Source organism: Lissotriton vulgaris, chromosome 5, assembly GCF_964263255.1.
Source record: "Lissotriton vulgaris chromosome 5, aLisVul1.2, whole genome shotgun sequence".
Taxonomy (NCBI): Eukaryota; Metazoa; Chordata; class Amphibia; order Caudata; family Salamandridae; genus Lissotriton; species Lissotriton vulgaris.
In genome coordinates, this window is record NC_141693.1 from 16181178 (window position 1) to 16188780 (window position 7603).

Consider the following 7603-nt stretch of genomic DNA (forward strand, 5'->3'; position numbering starts at 1 on the left):
GTTAGATTCCACATGCCTTGGTGTTTGAATTAGGGTTCCACGATGGTCAGTTGATTGCTGGCCAGTTTGGAATTGGGTTGTGCCGACGGAGATGTGTGACTAAACCCAATTAAGGAAGCTGTTCAAAGTCACTCACCGCGCCTGGGCTGTTTACTTCTATCAGCAGGGGACTGGAGCACAGCAGTTTGGACGAAACATCGCAAAGCAGCTTTTGTGCGGGCAACTGATCCTGTTGCTGCTCTTTGCGGCACTTTGCCGTTAATTTGCTTAGCACCTCGTGTGTTACCAGCATAAATCCTTCTTAGATCTGCCCTGGAACTGTTCTCATCAATACATATCTTCCTAGCAGGGATTCTGGGAATTTCAGCCAAGATCATCACATCTAAGAACTGGCCCATAGTGAGTACAGATAACAGCTTTAGCTGCAAATCAGTATTCAAACATTTAATGTTCATCAGCCGGGATACTGCATTGTCGCCTTAATCCTGCCCCAAAATCATAAGTCCAGTTAACAGTCCATTCATGGACAAACCCCAAATCTCTCTGGGTGTTTTGATGGAATTTAAGTGCTTGGAATTTTTGGTGAGTATTTTAACTACTTGAATTGACACAAAATCAATACCACTACTTGGTTTTACAGATATGTACGTAATGTAGTGGTTGAAGAATGTAGTGCAGGTAGTCCTGGTTCATTCCTGCTGATAAGGGCATGGCAAAAAAAGAAGTCTTACGTTATTTCCCCCCTACAGTCTACATAGTGATGTATATTTTATTGGATTCCACATCACTCTTGTGAACTGCCTTCACTATTCTGTGCTGCATCATATCATCTGCTCGCTGTGCAGGGATTGTCAGACACCGGTGTCGAAAAGCCCTCACCAGCTGGCCATGTCAGAGGTCTGCCTCTGCCTCATGACATTAAATGTGTTAAATATTTCAAGAAAGTGTTTCTGAACTTGAGCTGGACTAACAACCATCTGCCCAGTCTGTAGTCACCTGGGATACTCTAAAGGCTGTTGTAAGAGGGCACACAACGCTTATTCAGCCAAGATAAAGAAAACCGACCGTAACCAGGGAGGAGAAGACACACTTCGGTCTAAGCTGCGCTGGATGGAAACGGCGCCTGCATTGACATGTATCATTGTGCATCACAAAGGCCTGTATTCAAACACTCAGCCACTTTGTATTACAATCTGCAAAGCAAAGTCCGGTTGAATGATTTTCGAGAGTTAAGTGTGGGGGAAAAGCAGGAACGCTCTTGATCATTAGGCTATGTTAGAAACGGAGTGCAGGATCTATGATATGTGAAATACACACTGTTGGATGGTGTGGCTAAGACATTTGTTACATTTTCCTCCACCCTGTACACTAAAGCAACTAAAGGAACAATATTGTAGGTGAATAATTCATATTTTAAAAAGTACAGTCTAAATAGCTGAAGAGATTACTTAAAAGATGCACAACGGCTGAGATGTAAGCGGTGAGGTAAAGTACACTGCTCTGCAAAGCCCACACAAACATGCCTTCCTTAGTCAGCTAGGCAAGAAACTGGCAGGTGAACTGGCTTCAGTTGTGTCCACTGCCCTTCTGCCAATTACAACGTGCCACAGTTCCGCCATACTGGAACACTGAGCAGATAACTTTTCTTAAAACCATATAAACAGGTTTACTACAATTTTTGCACCTCCATATTTCTTTAATTAATGCTGATGCAATTCTATATAATGCCTCAGATCACACAAGGGATCCCAACCACCTGCAGAGGAAAGGCACATCATGGACTTTGTCTTATGTGAGTACTTAGCGATGCCCGTGTCTGTGTGATTGCCTTCAAAATTATGTATTTTACCCAGGGGCAGGCTTATCAATGTCTGCCTTTGTCTGTGCGGATTCATTACCCTCAAGTAATGATTTTAGGTGCCTTCTAAGGCTGCCCCAGTTTTTAAAAATGGCGCCTGCTCCTCTCACAGCTCCCTGAATGATGACTGAGGGCTGTGGCATATCAGTGTTTCCTTGTGTTACATCTAAAGGTTCTGCTCTTCAGATCAGTGGCCACATGCAAAGCTAAACTAAACATACTTAAGCGGCATCTCTGCGACCCTCACTTCACCCTGTTTGTGGCGGTCGGTCAACAAAGCTCCCCATATCTATCAGCTGTGGGCACAGAAGTAAAATCCAATATCCAGATAAGCTTTTTTGCGATATTCAAAGACCACCAATCACACGTCTTATCTGCTAAAGGTTTTTGCCGCTACAACTAACCGAAAAAAGAGCTGCAATTCTGGTCGTACGGAAGAGCGTGCTAATGGCGTTTTGTCTATGTTAAAAGATATATTAACTGAAGACATCAAAGTGTAATTGGTTAAGATGAAACAGGCTTCGGCTTGTACCAAACACGGCTGCCAGGCTGACCCTTAATATCCCTAAACTACACTCAGCAAAGGAGGGGCTTCGCACTCTGCACTGGCTATCAGTATCAGGAGGAAGATCTCTTTCACAGCCCTGTGCACGGTTCACAAGGCCCTGCATAACAAAGGCTCGCAGCAGCTGAAAGCCATGTTTAAATGGTACATGCCTGGGAGGGCTCTGAGATCTTCCTCCCAGAGAAAATTGCTCCTCCTTAGAGTTCGCAAAGCCAGAGGGCGGCCATTCCTGCTCGGTGGCGGCCGCAAAACTTTGAAATACCCTACCTTCCTCGATTTCCCAGGTAGGGTCGCTTCTGGTGTTCAAAAAACTGCAGAAGACTCTTTTTCAGTTTAGTCAGCAGCCCGTCATTCTCCTCTCTTCTTCTATACTGCCCAGCGCTTTGGCACCTTAGGGTTTTAGCGCGCTTTATAAATCATCATCCTATCATATCCTAAATAGAGACAAATGGAAACATAACTGAGAAAACATTTAACAGACGTCTACATACTACAACTCTAGCCAATAACACCCAAAGAGTAACTAGAGGATAATGAATTAACAAGTTATGAATTAACCAACATTTTGCTGTGATCAAAAAGGATTTGTAGATGAATGGAATGGGATCTTGACTAGCTGCTCATTGTATTGTTTAAAAAAGAAACAGAGATCAGGAAGAACAAAAAACCTAAAAGGGACACCTTATAATGCATGTTAGATATAGTCTATAAAGGGCATAAATTCTATAGGAAACGAAAATATAACGAATCAAGTAGCACTGAAAGAAGCCACGAAGATGAAACAAGACCTAGAGGTATCCTTGGAGAAGTGGCCCAAAGGATAAAAAAAGGGGGACAGCAGAAGAGACAGTTAACGTTCAGGTCACTGAAGGGTAGCTTTCTGAGCAGATGGAAGATGTTGGAAATGTAGAATGAGGGAATGACATAGTGACCTGAAGAAGGGAACCTACCAAGCGTTGATTGTATTAGAAGAGTGCATTGTTTAGAAATAAGACCTGCAACAAAAAACACACACAGACGAGGAAAAAAGAGGAAAACCAAGGAGCAAGACGAGAAACACGTGATTTCTATTTTGCAGAACTGGTTGGCCCCACTCCAGGAAAGGGTATTGAAAAAGGATACCTCCTTTGTACCATGACACGATTCCTCACTTTAAGAGACAAGAATACAACTCTGTAGATTTATGAGGATTTCCAGATTGAAATTGAACTTTGCTAATATCCATGAACAGATGGGAGATGAAACTATATAAAGAGTTCAAATGGAAATGACACACCGGTTTCACCTAACGTTATGGACCTTAACTACAAGACAAACCAAGGATAACATTTGACTCTGAAGGGGGTCAGATGTTTACAGAACATGGTAAATAATATTAATATCACCATTAATATTGAATTAACGGCATGCTATACCGATTATGGACACTCTCTTCAAAAATCATGTAGGAGATAGGAATACCTCTCAACCTCCAGATTCTGATCTCACAGATTTTTAAGCATGGACTCCAGAAAATTGCTCTAAAGAAGTGACTGGATCTTGGCTACGACAAAGTTGTTTCTCATTCTGCAACACTCTAAGATACCTGTGTTATACTTATTGTCCAATAAACATAACCATCTAAGACCAATTGTTGCTGGCATAAGGTCAATTCAGCAACTAGTTGGAAAGTAAGTGCACTCATTCTTACAAACAACTGCAAGAGAGAACTCATCACACATACAGGATGCAACTAGATTTTTAATCAAAGTTGCCGAAGGTGGCTGTTGGAGGTACAGAAGAGTTGCGGCTATGCACGCTGTATGTGTCTTCATTATACATAAGGCTTCCTGTTTTCCGTTTTTACTGGTTTTTACAGATAAATAAAGACAGAAAACCATTTATTTTCTTGTCTGTATTTATTTTTAAATGTGGATAAAAAAGTCATTGTGTGCTTTTTGAGTGATTTTAAATACTCTGTGCTATGATTGCCAGGCTAATAACTGAGTGGATTGAGAGGTAAAGGGGTTTAAAAAGGAATTTCAGTAAAGCGGCTTAAACAGCAGTAGATATGCACAAGGCTGATAGTGAAATGTGCATATTTTCATATAAGTGCATGGATTTATCTTCTGAGGGTGTTCATATCACTGAAACCTGGCAGGCATTCAAGCACAGCTGCATATTTATTGGTTAAATAAATGTGGAAATTTACCAGTTTCATCTTAATTTTTTTCACAAAACTCAAAATAAATATGGATAAATACAGATAAAGTTGGCAAAAAATAAATATGGCTAAAAACAGACGGAAATGTCTAAAAAATAAGTACCATAAAACCAGGAGCCCTAATTATACACAACTTTTCCACATTCAGAAGGCTTCGAAGCATTGTGATACTACCTATATAGAATAAGGGATTTGGAAGCTAAGATTAATGGCACAACGCTACCAATGAATTCATCTTATACCTTTAATACTTCTGTGCAATGGGCAAGTATTACTTACAATACACCAGAACATCAATGTGTTATGTGGCAGTTTCAGCCTATGCTAATATGTCTATGCCTCTAATATTTTTACGCCTCATTTTGAGGAATGACACATCCCAAAATAGTGGGAATTGGTGAAACAAAATTAAACTTTACCCACAATTCGATGATGATTTGTCCATAATCTGGTGTGGTTGAAGAGTATTGTTGGAGAATTACACTGAAGCTTTAAACAGTGTGCATGATAGAATAAAACGTTGTTCTAATATTCAAAAGAACCATATACTATTTGGATGTATGCATAACTTTATAGGGAAACAGATGATCCGCCACATTAAATATTAAGAAAATGAAGAGAAAGATTTTGCTGCATTCCCAAAGCCACCTTCCAAAAGGAATGATTTTAAATCTACCATATTACCGTCTATTCAGAGTAAAGAATCTCCGAACCAGACGAATGTAAATGACCAGAGTCTAAAATGTTACCAAAATGTAGGAGAAGATATAAACATGCAACTCTTAAAAGAGCACAGGAATGAATCAGAGGCATTAACAGGGAGGACTTATTGATATAAAAAAAATGGTAACATAATCTAATGTATCAGATGTATGCAGACAAAATATCGATGTTTTAATATCAACATACCATAATATCGATTTTTTAATATCGAAGGGAGATAATATAGAAGGTAAGTAATGTCGAATTTTTTAATATCGAAGGGACAGAATTTCGGAGGTAAGTAATATCGATTTTGTTAATATCGATGTAAGTAATACCGATGTTACAATTATACTAAATTAATTATTAATTTTTTAGAAATTATAAAATCTTTTAAATGAATTGGGAATTCATTTTTATTCATTGGTAATTTATTTTAATTAATTGATAAATTGATAATTATGTTTGTAGCAGGTTATGGGTTTATAGGGGAATAGGGTGGGAAGTAATGTAAATGTAATGAATTAATAATTTATTTTCTTTAATTGTTATTGCTAATTATATTATTGATAATCAATTATTAATTGTGAATTAATATTTCACTGTTTGATAATTAATTTTAATTAATTGATACTTATGTTAAGTGTATTATTTTATTATTGGTGATTGTTGTGCGTTCGTAGGGGAATAGTGTGTTAAGTATTTGATATGTAATTAAGTAGTTATTAAATATATAGTTGGGTATTGATAATTAATGTTTTGGATATTAATTAATAATTGGTATTTTTTTTAAAATAATTATTTATTGGGTTTTGTAAATAGTTTAGATTAATTCAATAAATAATTTTTATAAGTAATTTAAAATAATTATTTTTTATAAGTATGTTATTTTTAACTTCTACGCTATCCAACACTTTCCCTACTTTTGCACTCTTTGGGGTGGGAATAGTAATTTTTACCCCTACGCTATCCAACACTTTCCCTACTGTTGCACTGTCTGGAGTGGGAATAGTAATTTTTACCCCTAAGCTATCCAACACTTTCCCTACTGTTGCACTCTCTGGAGTGGGAATAGTAATTTTTACCCCTACGCTATCCAACACTTTCCCTACTGTTGCACTCTCTGGAGTGGGAATAGTAATTTTTACCCTTACGCTATCCAACACTTTCCCTACTGTTGCACTCTTTGGAGTGGGAATAGTAATCCAACACTTTCCCTACTGTTGCACTCTTTGGAGTGGGAATAGTAATTTTTACCCCTACGCTATCCATGATTTTCCTTACTGTTGTTTTTTTGGAGTTGGAATAGTATTTTATTCCCTCTGTTATTTAATATTTTTTGTATTGTTTTAGTTAATGCATTATATAATTAATGTTAAAAATATTAAAAGTAAATTCATTTTTTAAAATTTGTTTTGCATAATTATTTTAAATGTATTTGTTATTATTTTATGTGTGTAGATACATTTGTAAATTATAATATTTGTAATTACTTATAAGTCATTACAATACATATTAAAACTAATTATCAAGTAAGTATATATATATATTATATGCATATGTTTAATACATTTTTTATTAAATTATGTATATTACTTATTAATTTTAAATAATATAAAATAATTTTAACTGTTTATTATATTTTTAAGTATTTTTAAATTAATTTTACATCTTTTTTTAATTTAAAAAAACAATATTTTTTTAAAACGGTATTTTTGAAATTGATATTTTTTTCCAATATTTTAATACTTACCTTGTTGTAGTTAGGATATCGATATTGTTTACATCGATATTATTGCTCCGATATTTTGTGTTTCTATATTTTGTCATAGATCCGTATCAGAATGATAGCAAACATCCTAAAATAAAGAAAAAATTAAAACATTGCATGTATTATCAATTCGATTTTAAGCCCTTTCAATTGTTATTGTTATTTAAAAATACTGAAGGAAGTCTTATTCTGGCCAGGCTCCATTCTAGTTATGCGTTAGTAATATTATTTAAATAAAGGCAAGAATATGAAGGGCTCCTGTACACATATGGATGTGTGTACCTCAGTACTGATGCTGGTCTGCTCCGGAAACGACGTGCGGCCTTTATTGGCACCACTCTTGCGCGTTGATGCCACTTTCTTTCTTTATGTGCCACCAGATGGGCATCTGGTCCTTCCTCTTGACTCTCACACTTACCTCCATATTTTAAAAGAAATTTCTACTGTGTTCAGGTGAAGTCTCACCCTAAAATGAGCCCTGTAGGGACTGTCACAAACAAATGT